Source organism: Octopus bimaculoides, chromosome 1, assembly GCF_046866305.1.
Source record: "Octopus bimaculoides isolate indiv1 chromosome 1, ASM4686630v1, whole genome shotgun sequence".
Lineage (NCBI taxonomy): Eukaryota > Metazoa > Mollusca > Cephalopoda > Octopoda > Octopodidae > Octopus > Octopus bimaculoides.
This window is the reverse complement of record NC_142928.1, coordinates 97433166-97448606: the sequence shown is the minus strand read 5'-3', so window position 1 is coordinate 97448606 and position 15441 is coordinate 97433166. Positions and strand designations below refer to the sequence as shown.

Below are 15441 nucleotides of genomic sequence, written 5' to 3'. Positions count from 1 at the left end.
TTGGTTGACCTGGGGCAATAGTAGAAGACATTTGCCCAGGGCACTATGCAGTGGGACTGAACCTGGAACCATGTAGTTGAGAAGCAAACTACCTATCACTCAACCACACCTACCTAAACTATTTTATCTACACTAACTATTAATATTGTTAGAATCTAAATATATCTAGGAACATTGTATTTTAATGCTGTTGTTAAGAATTCATAATGCTTCAAAAGCTAAATGGTATAAAAAATTAAGAAATACTAAACTGAAAATTTACATGAGAATTTGAAAAATTTTTTACATTTGAAAGATGTTGCATTATTCAAATATCTGATTATTTCAATAATGTATTCTTTTATTCCTTTGTTTCAGTCGTTTGACCGTGGCCATGCTGGAGCACCACCTTTAGTTGAACAAATCAACCCCAGGACTTATTTTTTGTAAGCCTGGTACTTATTCTATCAGTCTCTTTTGCTGAACTGCTAAGTTACGGGGACATAAACACACCAGCATCAGTTGTCAAGCAATGGTATGTAAAAAAATTATTCTCTACATCAAACATCCCTTAAATTTTTATTCCATAGTGATCATAACCTTTTTTTTGTAGCCCCTCTCCCACTAAATGTTATGCCTAGTGTCCCATCCTCCTCAAGCAGTTGTTCTTTCAAACATCCCACTTAAGTGGCGAGTGAAGTATCACGACTAAACTAACTTAACATGGAATGATAATTCATAAATTTTATTCTAAAAATGAACTGTATAAGCTTTTAACTGTGAATTGATAGAAAAATTTATGAAGACAAGAGTTGTTAATTTACTTCACACATTGCAAGTTAACTTCTTTGTGCCTGATGAAATCTCATATTTTAATAACCATTACTAGTTTTATCATGTGTAATATAATTACTGCTATAGGTAAAATTTAGTATGTTATCTCACTGCCCCTAAAGTCTAATGCTCCCTTTGATATGCTCAGCAACCCTTGATTTAGGGAAACCTGACAAATCTCTTCACAGAACAATTTATTAATTAGGTAAAATGATTCATATTTCTTTTAAGTGACAAGATGCAACATTGGCAACGAAGCAATAAAAAACTATAATGGGAGAACCCTGGCATAATTTGAGGATTTATTAACTAATTCTAAGTTTTCCATATTAACAGCTTGTGACATGGGCTAATTATATTTAGATGAGATGTGTGAGTACATACAGACATATATATGCATACACACACACACTTTAGGGGGAGTGCTGAAAAGTTCCTGGCTTTAAGAGTATTGCAAAAGGCCTAGTTGGAGACCCAACCTTCCAAGTTCTTAGTAAAACTGAAAGACTGCTGCAATAAGTGTGTGAATCTGAGAGGGGAATATGTTGAATAAAAATCATAATTAACTGATCCTCTTGTATATTCTTTTATCCATATCCGGGAACTTTTCAGCATCCTTGTATAAAAACATAAACACTTGTATACACATGTACACTTATACACACACACATACGCATATTGCAAATGTGTATATTTAATACATTATAAATGGAAACTCAATAATATCAACCACAGGAAAAATATTCAATGAACATAAACTGAACAAAATTTGTATACTGTGAAGTATGTATGTTTCACAGTAACAGCTGTTGTATATGGGACACGTCAAAATATTTATATTACATGTGAATAGAGAGTATGCTACACTGTTATTGACAAAAATATATTACTTTTGTTAAACAAGCTTTGATCAGAACATTGCCCAGCAATATATGATGTGTTGTAACAAGTCAGTATCAAATATATGGAAAATATGAGGGTGGATTGATAAGTTCATCAGCTGATTATGAAAGACTGATGCTAGAGGTGTGAAATCTTGCATACATTAATTTCAATCCTTCTTATTAACAACTGCATAGTTTCTTTACAGGTAAATTGATGTTTGACTATTCAAAGAAGACTTCAAAAGTAACTAGTAGCAACTTCTCTTGAAAGTGGACAGAATTTGGCTCTGTGGTGTTATCAAGTACCTGCAGATAAAGGGTTTAGCCACACAAGAACATTCATGCTGACATGGTTGCTACATTAGAGGATAACACTAACAGTGCAAAAGTGGGCAGCTGAATTTAGGAAGGGAAGAGAGAGCCTTGAGGGTGAGCCAACATCTGGATATCCTGCAACTGCCACCACCAAGGAAAACATTGATCATGTTCACCACACAGTGATGGATGACAGGCATTTAACTATAAATCAAATAGTGAAAGGTATTTGCATATCCCCTGGGAGAGTTGAGAATGTTTTGCACAATGAACTTGGCACGATGACGATTTCTGCTCGGTGGGTGCCACATCTGACACCCGATCAAAAGTGCACCAGGCCGTTCACACCATGGGAAAACCTGACAATGTTTCAGACAGATCCAACAGGTTTCCTTGAACATTTCCTAATCCAGGATGAATGTTGGGTCCATCACTTTCAGCCAGAGACAAAGAGACAATCCATGTAATGGAAACACCCCTCCTCACCTGCTCCAAAGAAGGAAATGGTAATTTCATCTGCAGGGAAGGTGGTGGTCTCAGTTTTTTGGGATGCAAAAGACACTGTGTTTGTTGACTATCTTGAAAAGGGCCACACCATCGGTGGAGAGTACTATGCCAACTTGCTGAGGCAGTTACAAATAACTATCAACACCAAATGCCGAGGAAAACTGATGAAAGGGGTCTTGTTTCATCAGGACAATGCCCCAGCACACAAGTCTGTTGGTTTCAATGGCTGCTGTGCATGACTGTAGCTTTGAACTGATTGATCACCCTCCCCATCTGACTATTATCTATTTCCCCAACAAGAAAAAACATTTGGCTGGGAACCAATATTACAGTGATAATGATGTCATATCTGCTATTGATGACTTTTTAAGCCAACAGGATGAAAGCTTCTTCACCAATGAGATCCAGCACTGCAATGCTGATGGAAGAAGTATGTGGACTTCATTTGGTCATATTCCATGAGAGTATCTTGGTCAGCTTATGAACTTTTCAGCCAGCCCTCAAAAATTATGCTGATGCATTTATCAAATACCAGTGTCAAATTAGTTTCTTTTAAAATGCCATTGTTTGTGATAAACTGCTAGTCAACAACAACAACAATAAACTTTGACATGTAAGCAAATATATAAAACCAACAGTAGGCGTGGGTATGTAGGTGAGAAGTTTGCTTCCCAACCATGCAGGTTAATGTTCAGCCCCACCTTGGGTAAGTGTCTTGTACTATAGCCCCAGGTCAACCAAATCCTTGTGAGTGGATTTGGTATATGAAAACTGAAAGAAGCCAGTGTGTTTCTATTTGTATTGTTTCCCCACAACCATTTGATAACTGGTGCTGATTTGTTTACATTTCCTTCGAGACTGAGGGAATAAGTACCAGATTTAAAAAGTAAGTACTGAGACAAGTAAAAGATAAAGACAAAACATCTCAGCACATAAATTATAAACAATAACTAACAAATAAATTTAAAAAACACTGTCAAAATTTGCCTATATTTTCATACATGCAATAAAGAAGACACCCGTAGCATTTAGCAACATCCTAGTGTGGTGTGTGTGTGAGTGTGTGCGTGTATTTCTTAAATGTTGTGGATTCTAGCAATTCTAATATGTCTTCTGTTAATCTTATAATGAACTTGTGTATGAACAGACACGTGTAAACACACACGTGGCCAGGGAAATTAATATATGCATGTGTTGACATACAGCTATAAATCAAAATATAAATTTCAACTAGTAGCTACAGGAGAATATAAGAAGCCCAAAGAATATATACCTGAGTGGCCATGCTAAAGATTAGATAAATAACTATGGTCAAGTAGAAATGTGGTAAATATTCACTGATTGTAAGGCGGTGCTACAGTAAATAGTCACCCACATCAAACTAGAATCCAGAACTACATATTATGCTAATGTACATAACAAATAGTGGCAGTGGTGGTTTAAAAAGTGTTAGTAAAAAAAAAAAAAGGAGCAATAGTTAAAAAAAATATTTGAGGAGTGCTGCTGTACATGATTGATCAACCTGGTAGAAATAGCACCTAAATCTCTCACAAATCACATCCAAACATCTTAAATCAAGCTAAATAAAATTGTAGTTGTGGCCAGGGTTGGTGACACGTGAAAGGCACCTGTGCCAGTGACACGCGAAAGACACCCATGCTAGTGACATGCAAAAGACACCCATGCCAGTGACACGCAAAAGGCACTCATGCTGGCGACATGTAAAGAACACTCAGTACACTGAGGAGTGATTGGTGTTAGCAAGGGCATTCAGCCATAGAAACCAGGCCAAGACAGTCTGGAGTATGATGCAACTCTCTGGCTCACCAGCTCCAGTCAAACTGTCTTACCCATGCCAGCATGGCAAACAGATGCTAGATGATGACAATGATGATTCAACAGTGATTTCACTCCCGCTATTCTTGAAATTTATGAGTTTAAAGTTCACAGACTATTCAATATTTGAGTGATTTATGAATGGCTAAATTTTTTAGTCACTGAATTACTAAACAATGTTATATGCATTTTTAAGCCAGACATATATTGTCTCAATGTAGCTAAATATAGAAAAATAAATGTAAATCTTAGTATATAACACTGAGATTATGTGATTGCTTAAAATGGCTGCTAGCCATATGAGAACAAAGGCAAATCTTAACATCATGAAGAGCAATGTTCAGAAAGTTTGAGGCCAGTTTGTGCATCCATATAAGACTTCAGATCAGTTATGGGCAAACTATGGTCTACAGGACTTACTGAATAGCATACCTTAACAAAAATTACCTTGAATTTTGTCTTGGTAGTGTGGCTCATCTGATGAGGAGCCATATTTCATGCAGCCTGCTTCTTGAAAAAAGATTGACAATGCCTAATTTAGATAGATGATTTACTGGTTAGGAAATTTTAATAATAGTCTATTGTTAAAATCAGTGAAGGGATTCAACATAAAAATAATTATATACAAATACAAAACAAAAGTTTTAACAGTTTGAAATCATGACTTTGTGATCCTTAGTCCAGTACATATATCCACAATCTAGATATTTTTTTTCTACTCAAGGCACAAGGCCCTAAATTTTTGGGGAGGGGACCAATTGATTAGATTGACTGCAGTACGCAACTGGTACTTATTTTGTTGACTGAAAGGATGAAAGGCAGAATTTGAACTCAGAATGTAAAGACAGACGAAGTACCACTAAGCATTTCGCCTAGCATGCTAATGTTTATGCCAGCTCGCCACCTTCCACAATCTAGATATTGAAAACAACTGCTGGACACGTATTCCATTAATTTCCAGTGCTGCCCATTCCAGGTATATATTCCTTCAAAACCAGGGAAATATGGAATTAAAATTTGGGCAATATGCGACAGTGAAACAAGAGTTGTTGAAGCCCTAGTAAAAGAACTTGAAAATACTGGTTGTAATATAACTTGGGATAATTTTTTTTACAAATCTAGGATCGGTTTGAAAACTGCTTAGCAAGAAAACTACTTTAGTTGGAACAATTAGAAAGAGCAGAGTTGAACTTCCAAGTGCTTTCACAAATGGAAAAGAAAGAGAAAATCAATAGCATAATATTTGGATTTCAAAAGGATTCTATGATCCTATCTTATTGTCCCAAGAAAGATTATGTAGTCACACTTATGAGTACAATGCACTCTCAGCCTTCAATTGATTCAAAAAGTGTTGAAAAGAAACCAGAAATTATTACATGTCATAGGAAAAGAAAAGGAAGAGTAAATACCCTAGATAAGATGGTAAGGACATACATTTGCAAAATAATGACTTGAAGATGGCCTATGGTTATATTCTACAACACGACTGATATAAGTGTAGTGAATGCTTTCATTGTTGTTAAACAGCTTTACTTGCAAAGTTTCAAGGATAAAAGAAGACAGTGCCTAATTCAATTAGGAAAGGAACTTGCTGGAGTTAATGCTAAACAAGAACATGACAAACAATCTTCTAGTTCCACTAACATTTCTCAACAAAACAAGAAAAGAAGACGATCTTCAACCTCATTTGAGATTCCTCAACCAAAGAAAAAAAGGAAGATGTTCTTTGTGTGGTCCAAAAAAAAGACAGGAAAACTCATACTACATGTAAGAATTGTAATATCCATGTTTGCCAAGAACATTCCAATGTTGTCTGCATTCAGTGCCATGAAGAGCTGTAATTCTGTACTTTTGTAGTTTTTAAAATCTATAATATCTACAACACGACTGATATAAGTGTAGTGAATGCTTTCATTGTTGTTAAACAGCTTTACTTGCAAAGTAATTAGAATTTTGAGAAACAGTAATTCTTCATTCACCTGATAGCATATAAAATGTAGCTAAGAAATAGTGGTAGTTTGAATAAAATTTAATTAAAAGAAAAATATTGGGTCCATTGGACCCAGTTGGTAATTAATGACATACATTTTCTCTGGTAGACCAAGGGTTAAGTAACTATGTAAAGGCTCCCATAATTCGAGTTGTTCAGTGTAAAAATAGAAGGAAAACAGATTGAAGTTGATAATACTTATACACAGGCGCAGGAGTGGCTGTGTGGTAAGTAGCTTGCTTACCAACCGCATGGTTCCGGGTTCATTCCCACTGCGTGGCATCTTGGGCAAGTGCCTTCTGCTATAGCCTCGGGCCGACCAAAGCCTTGTGAGTGGATTTGGTAGATGGAAACTGAAAGAAGCCTGTTGTATATATGTATATATATGTGTATGTGTGTGTATATGTTTGTGTGTCTGTGTTTGTCCCCCCAACATCGCTTGACAACCGATGGTGGTGTGTTTACGTCCCTGTAACTTAGCGGTTCGGCAAAAGAGACTGATAGAATAAGTACTAGGCTTACAAAGAATAAGTCCTGGGGTCGATTAGCTCGACTAAAAAAGGCGGTGCTCCAGCATGGCCACAGTCAAATGACTGAAACAAGTAAAAGAGTAAAAAGAGAGAGACATATATATAATGATACAGATAATTGACTAATTGATTATTGAATGCGATCATTAATGGAAATTGTATGACACACATTGCAATCCACAAACATACTATTTTAAAAAATATGTGAAAATATGATGTGGTTTGGCAATCAACGTCATGGTGAGACATAATACTTTAATAGAAAATGAAGAGCTGGAACATGCGATAACTACAAGATTGGACTAAACATAACCATTGAAACAATGAAATTATTATGGATGAAGAACAAGCCTCTCGGAGTGCAATGACTGTCAAAAAATTATCAGACAAAGTTTGCAGCCAGAGGCTGTAAAATCACAAATAATCTCACCAGGAAGAAATTCTGCAATCATTAATGGAAAAGGTGTGATCATTAGATAAACTCATTTTAGCAAGTTTGGAGTTAATTGGTTCTCCATTAAACACAGCCTAAGATTAAAAGTGCTTTTTTCACATTGGAAATAAAAAATGTAGGAGGACAATCTCAGTTGTTGGATCAATAAAATACAACATTTAAAAAAGAAACAAGAAATGAACAGAAACATGTTGGATATCAAATAATTAGGTATAAGATCAGACCACAGAAAAGGAATGAAAATTAACAAAGGCAAACTGAAGTGGGAATCAGGAATATCTTTAAAAAATGTGTGTGTGTGTGTGTGTGTGCGTGTGCCTAATTGCATGTATTTATGTATTATGCCACTGTGCAACACATAAGGCAAGAATCTTTTCTATAACTTTGGTGGACTTTGCTTTGTGAAGACATTTGTCAGACAGAAACTGGGCAGAAACATGTTGCATACACACACACACACATGTGTGTTAGTTTGAGTATAATGATTGCAGAGGCACAGTCATGTAGTTAAGAAGTTTATTTCACAACCATATGCTTTCGGGTTTAATCTTACATGTCATTTTGGGCAAGTATCTTTTAATATAGTCTTGTGTTGGCCCATATGAGGGAAATATGTACAGATAAAAATCATGTGGAAGGCCCTCAAAAGGACTGTGCTTATATCCAAAAGGCTCAGCTTTGATATACATTGTCGCCCTGATGCTACTGAGAAGGGTATGTGTGTCTCTGAAATATGCAACCGCTTTAATTCAATGAGTAGATTAATTCAGTAGATTAAACAACTTGAAAAGTCATTGTTAAGATTTGATGGAAAATCCAGTAACATTTACTGGTGTTGAGGTGCACCCATATATCAAGGAGTAATTTAGTCATTTTACAAACAGCACTCAATGAAAAAAGCACTGGGGGCAATTTGTGTGACTAAAACTCTTGAAGATGGTACCCCAGTATGCCTGCAAATAATAGGAAGTAAGATGGAGAGGAGGTTCTGCAAGGTTCCTCACAGGCAAAGAACACAGGTACAAGATTTTCTGGGCAGGGAACACTGACGGGGTCGGGGGCGTAGGAATACTTCTAGCGGAGAAATGGGTGGATAAGGTAATCGAGGTCGTTAGAGTAAGTGACAGAGTACTTAAGATCAGACTAGTGCTTCATCATAGATTAGCTACTGTCATCTCAGCCTATGCACCTCAACCTGGGCTACCAGATGGTCTGAAAGACCAATTCTATGACACCCTCTTGCAAACTACCTCGTCGACGAGTGACAGGGACCTTCTCTTTGTGGCTGGAGACTTCAACGGTCATGTCGGACGTCGTGCTGGGGGCTTCCATGGCATACATGGAGGCTATGGCTTCGGTTCCCGCAACGAGGAGGGAACCAGACTGCTGGAGTTCTGTGATGCAACCAATCTTATGGTCTGCAATACCAACTTCAGGAAACCTGCCAGTCACCTAGTCACCTACCGCTCCGGCAGACACTCTAGCCAAATCGACTACATCCTCGCCAGAAATAGGGAAAGAGGGCGGCTTATAAATGCCAAAACCTACCCTGGCGAAGAATGTACCCCACAACATAGATTAGTAGTTAGCGACTTTGGGATCAAGGCAAAATGGGTGCCCAGAATTAGACAGGCTTGGAGAAGAAGGGTGTGGAAGCTTAAAGACCCTGCAAACGGACAGAGACTTAGAGACAAGTTACTTGAAGCATTTAACGAAATAGAAGGGGATATAGCATCATACAACGTGGAAGACAATTGGAGATTTCTGCGGGACAACCTGTTGAAAGCCACCGACCAGATTTGTGGGTGGTGTAAGGTCCCCTCCCAACCCAGAGTAACGTGGTGGTGGAACAAGGAGGTAGACAGGGCTATTAGACAAAAGAAACAAGCTTGGAAGGACTGGAAGAACGGTGGTAGCAGGGAATTGTACCAATGTGCCAGAAGGGAGGCTAGGCGACAGGTTTATTTAGCCAGAGGGGAAGCAGATAAGGAAAGATTTGCCAATGTTCTGCGCCGTGAGGACCAAAGACTCGAGGTATTTCGGGTTGCAAGACAGTGTAGGAGAGAGAATAGTGATGTTGTAGGAGAGAAATGTGTTCGCATGGATGATGGTACGCTTGCATTAAATGAGGATGCAAAGAAAGAGGTCTGGAGATGCCACTACGATAGATTGCTTAATAAAGAGAATGAATGGGAGAAAGAGAGCCTGCCTTATGTCGACCCAATAGAGGGACCAGCTATCCGAGTTGATAGTACCAGGGTAGATAAAGCAATTAAGAGTATGAAGACCGGGAAAGCCCCCGGCCCATCAGGAATCACTGCAGAGATGCTCAAAATATCTGGCAGTGTTGGCTATAGCCTAGTCACCCGTATTACGAACCAGGTGATACACGAAGGAGTCATACCCTATGACTGGTGTAGCAGCATCATAGTCAACTGCTACAAAGGTAAAGGGGACGCTTTAGATACAAATAATTACAGAGGCATCAAGCTGTTAGATCAGGTTATGAAAGTTACAGAGAGGGTCATAGCCCAACTAATTAGGGAGCGAATCAATTTAGATGAGATGCAGTTTGGGTTCGTGCCAGGTAAAAGCACTACTGATGCCTTATTTCTAGTGAGACAGTTGCAAGAGAAATACCTAGCCAAGGATAAACCTCTGTACCTGGCTTTCGTTGACATGGAGAAAGCCTTTGACAGGGTCCCCCGATCCCTTATCTGGTGGTCAATGAGGAAACTTGGGATAGAAGAATGGCTAGTGAGAGCTGTGCGAGCCATGTACAGAGATGCGGCCAGTAAGGTGAGGGTTGGAAATGAGTACAGCAATGAATTCCGGGTAGAGGTAGGGGTCCACCAAGGTTCCGTCCTCAGCCCCCTATTATTTACCATAGTCCTCCAGGCAATCACAGAGGAGTTCAAGACAGGTTGCCCCTGGGAGCTCCTCTATGCTGATGACCTTGCCCTAATTGCGGAGTCACTATCAGAACTAGAGGAGAAGTTTCAGGTGTGGAAGCAAGGTCTAGAATTGAAGGGCCTTAGAGTCAACCTAGCTAAAACCAAAATCCTAATAAGTAGGAAGGTAGATAAAACACAAACCCCTTCAGGTAGATGGCCCTGCTCAGTATGTAGAAAAGGAGTAGGTAGTAACTCTATAAGATGTACCCGGTGCAAGCTATGGACACATAAGAGGTGCAGCAACATCAAAGGCAGGTTAACTAGCAAGTTAGTTTTTGTTTGTGGCAGATGTTCAGGTGCAATAAAGACTGCAAACAAACAGGAAACAACTTCTATCTCATTCCAGGGTGAAAAACTAGAGGTAGTCGATAGCTTCCGCTATCTGGGCGACCAAGTTAGTAGTGGGGGTGGGTGCGCTGAAAGTGTAGCTGCTAGAATAAGAATAGCCTGGGCAAAGTTTAGAGAGCTCTTACCCCTGCTGGCGACAAAGGGACTCTCACTCAGAGTAAAAGGCAGACTGTATGACGCATGCGTACGAACAACCATGCTACATGGCAGTGAAACATGGGCTGTAACTGCTGAGGACATACGTAAGCTCGCAAGGAATGAAGCCAGTATGCTCCGTTGGATGTGTAATGTCAATGTGAATACCCGTCAGAGTGTAAGTATCTTGAGAGAAAAGCTGAACATTAGAAGCATCAGTTGTGGCGTGCAAGAGAGACGATTGCGCTGGTATGGACATGTGGTGAGAATGGAGGAGGATAGCTGCGTGAAAAAGTGCCACACCCTAACAGTTGAGGGAACCCGTGGAAGAGGTAGGCCCAGGAAGACCTGGGCTGAGGTGGTGAGGCAAGACCTTCGTACATTGGGCCTCACCGAGGCGATGACTACGGACCGAGACCTTTGGAAATGGGCTGTGCGTGAGAAGACCCGGCAAGCCAAGTAAGATCGTTGCCAGTGCCCCTGGACTGGTTCTTGTGCGGGTGGCACATGAGATGCACCATTTTGAGCGTGGCCGTTGCCAGTACCGCCTGACTGGCTCCTGTAGGATTTTCGAGCGAGATCGTTGCCAGTGCCCCTGGACTGGCTTGTGCGGGTGGCACATAAAAGACACCATTTCGAGCGTGGCCGTTTTCGTGCGGGTGACACGTAAAAGCACCCACTACACTCTCTGAGTGGTTGGCGTTAGGAAGGGCATCCAGCTGTAGAAACTCTGCCAAATCAGACTGGAGCCTGGTGTTGCCATCCGGTTTCACCAGTCCTCAGTCAAATCGTCCAACCCATGCTAGCATGGAAAGCGGACGTTAAACGATGATGATGATGATGATGATGAGTATGTATACAGTCAGTCAGTCACATGTTCACTTTTGCCTTCTGTTGTATAATAATTTTGTAATTTCTTAAAGTACATATTTTTTTAAAAATTAATTCAGTTATTATTCCACCATGTCATATAAGTGTAAAGCAATATCATTAGACATCAAATTAAAGATTATAAGAGATGCAGCATGGAATTTTGTCAGTGAACAGGTCGCAGTCTCAAAGCAACGAAAATATTTTGGCAAATTAAATTTATATGTTGAAGTGAATCTAACGGTTTTTGTGTTTTTAAATGACTTATAAACACCTTCCACGTGGAAATTGTTAAAGATTATAAACAGATTGGAAAAGAAGTGTTTGTTGTGACATCACTGTCAAAAAAAACTTAATGAATCAAATATAAAAGTTGCCTGAGGAAAATATTAGGTGCTTGGGTAGTTGATATGCCACCCTACAAAGCCATTAAATTTATGTTAGCAGTTGAAACGAAAAGTTGAGTAATTCGTTTAACTATACATTTGTTACTTCTCCAGGATAGTTTGAAAATTAAAGGAACAGTTTAATTTTCATAGCATTCGAATGATAAAGGAATTGCAAGTATCATGATAGTCCTCTGAAGCCAGACAAAACTACCAGTCTTCACTGGCTGTCGTTTTGCATTTTTGGAGAACTGAATAAAAATGCATATTTTTAAATATGTATATAGATAGCCAAGAAATTCAATCTTGATAGCCTAATAGGCTTACTAAAAATAGTTGACAGCTTTCATTACCTATGTGAGTTAATCAGCAGTGGGAGAGAGTTGAAGCAAAAGCATAGAAGCTTGAATTATAAAGTGGCAGAAAATATTTAGCAACAAAGGGACTGTGCTTAAATCTGTGTAAAAAGAGCAGATTGTATGACGTTTGTGTGAAAAATGAAATATTGAACAGTAACAAGACATAGGCACTAAATGCAGATGTGCAAAAACTGAGAGAGAGAGAGAGAGAGAGAGAGAGAGAGAGGGAGAGAGGGAGAGGGAGAGGGAGAGAGAGAGAGAGAGAGAGAGAGAGGGAGAGAGGGAGAGGGAGAGAGAGAGAGAGAGAGAGAGAGAATGTGTAATTAGTGTAAAACATATTTGAAATTGTTTTCAGATAGGGCATCTTTATAATGCTAGGATAAATCAGTAAAGATGCTTATTGCAATAATCTACGAGAAATTATTTCTAACTAAATTTTAAAGATATTCCTTAAGAGACAGTTAAGGGTTTTGGTCATATCTATACAGTACTCTAAAATGATGCCAAGAGAGGTATCAAGACCAAGGGCTGCAATACAACAATACAAGGAAGGCCAAGGCTGTTATGGCCAGTCTATCAGTGTTATCATGTATTGTACACCAGCAGAGCATTGATGATACTACAATGAAAGTCTTCCCAATTAAGCACAAGTTCTCCGCTGCTTTGCCATCCTTGTCCTACTAGTTCTTGATATTATTCATTCGTTCATTGCGTTCTTTACCTGCCTCATGATCCACTTCTCTCTAGTCTTCCTCTCTACGGTAATGTTTTCCAAAACTCTGCTTCTTTAAATATGGCCATAATAGATGAGCTTTTGTCTTTTCACAATGTTCACAAATTCTTGGCTCCTAGCCGTATCTTACTTTCTTCCTCACATGCAGCATCATCAGAAATTTGGGCTCCAAAATACTTGTACAATTCAACCTGTTTGAGCCTCTCACTGCCAAGTGCATGAAATATCAATAACAAGAGAAGAAAGAATGAAACAACTGTACAAGTAAGTTTCTATGATGGTAAGTTGGTCTCCTGCATGCTTTACAAGAATTGAGCTGTAAAAGGTGCTATTGCAAAACTCCATCTGCTTTAGCAAGGCTGATGGAGGTGTTCAGGAAAAAGCTCATGGTGCTACAGTATTCAATTGACCCTACTGTTCATCTAACCCAGCCAGGAGAGGAAGGAAACAGAGTCTGCAAAATATTGTTGGCAGAAACCAGCCAGGAAATGAAAGAAATGTGGAACATATGAATAAAAATAGCAGGGTTGAGAAGCCAATGAGCAAAGAAAGCTATTGTGAGGTATGTAGAAAATGGGAACAGCCAGGTTGCAATTTCTCCATCTCTGACTAATATTAAACAGTAGGACAATCATTTCATCAATATATTTGAGCTTATTAATGGTATTATATAAACATAACTAAGACTGCATTTCAACAAAGACTGATCCATTCATTATTTTTTTTTCAGAGCTGAAAATACTTCACCCAGCAACCTCTACAAAGCTCAAACAAGTATTACTTCCACATCTGGGACAGTGCTGCTGTTTCACACATAAACATCCCAATGCCATCCAGAGAAAGGCCGCTCAACTGATTGGTATAAAGTTACTCACACATACTTCAGTTTCTGGTTTATAGATATACTGTCTTCTCTCTCTGCCTTTTCTGTTGCTGCTACAATGGCCTCAGCTTCTCAGAGCTATCTGTGCTCATGCTATTTAACCTATTTAACTCAGCTCATTAGTCTCTCATCCTCTCATTACTCATGCTGTGTTCACATTCCCCTTACATCCTGCTTTAACCACAATAACCAGTCCTTCCTCCTCAGAATGTTGGTGCCTTGCAATTATCTTCCTGTAAATCTTTCCTGCATTGGTTGACATGTAACAGTTTAAGCAGATTATTAAGTATCAATCTCATCAGTCATGGAAGGCATTTGAAGGATGTGTGCACTGTTCCTTCCTCCAAACCTAGCTAATAATCCTTTCTTCTAAAGGAACAAAACCTGAAATTTAGTGAGGAGGGGACTAGGGTACTTAATTTATCGACCCTGAAAAGATGAAAGGCAAAATCAACCTCAGTGATGGGCGAAATACAGCTAAGCATTTCATCCAGCGTGTTAATGATTCTGCCAGCTCGCCACCTTACACCAAGCTAATAATAATCATAATAATAATAATAGAGTATCAGTAATACACTGGGTTGATTCATACCTATTGTTGAACAGAAACAGGGCATAGGATTTTGCCAAAGGAAATCTGTTGCTTATCTTTATCTCAACTAACTGAATAAATCTATGATCAAAAGTAATCCAGCCTTGACTTCCATCTCTTTTTCAAGTATACAATGTCTTTGACTACATTATGCAATGCATTTCTTTTTTAAGACTTAGCAGTTATTTCAAAGAGTCCTTATTTCTCCTTTAAGGTTAAAAACAAGTACCAATCAAGTAATTAAAAATCATCATTTGATCAGAAGTTGATATTTGCATTCTATTCTTCTGAACAATTAATAAAATACCAGTCAAGTTATGAAGATTAATTAATTATAATAGGCACACAACATACTTCTATAAAATCTACAGCTATGTGCCTATGTTAAAATGACAGAGGTTTCTGTAATAGGATGTAAGTGCTACCTACAAACAACCTGGAGCATATTCCCTACAGATGGTGTGTATATCATCATCATCATCGTCATCGTTTAATGTCTACTTTCCATGCTATAATGGGTTGGATGATTTGACTGAGGACCGGCAAACCAGATGGCTGCACCAGGCTCCAATCTGATCTGGCAGATTTTCTACAGCTGGATGCCCTTCCTAACGTCAACCACCCGAGAGTGTAGTGGGTGCTTTTACGTGCCACCGGTACAAGGGCCAGTCAGGCAGTACTGGCAACAGTCACGCTCAAATGGTGTTTCTTACGTGCCACCTGCACAGGAGCCAGTAAGTTGATGCTGGTAACGATCATGTTCAAACGTTGCCATATACGTGCCACCGGCACAGAAGCCAGACAGCTGCTCAGGCAATGATCACGCTTGGACGGTGCTGTTAGCGCTCTACT

General features: G+C 39.1%; 1 long non-coding RNA gene across 1 annotated transcript in view; it reads left to right on the top strand.

The window, feature by feature from the left end:
* Window positions 1–15293, top strand: part of LOC128248066 (uncharacterized) — a 29995-nt gene extending 14702 nt beyond the window's left edge. Inside the window, exons 2-3 of the long non-coding RNA XR_008264330.2 lie at window positions 358–514; window positions 13845–15293. This is a non-coding gene — a long non-coding RNA (uncharacterized LOC128248066). The remainder of the gene's footprint in view (window positions 1–357; window positions 515–13844) is intronic.
* Window positions 15294–15441: the final 148 nt, after the last annotated feature.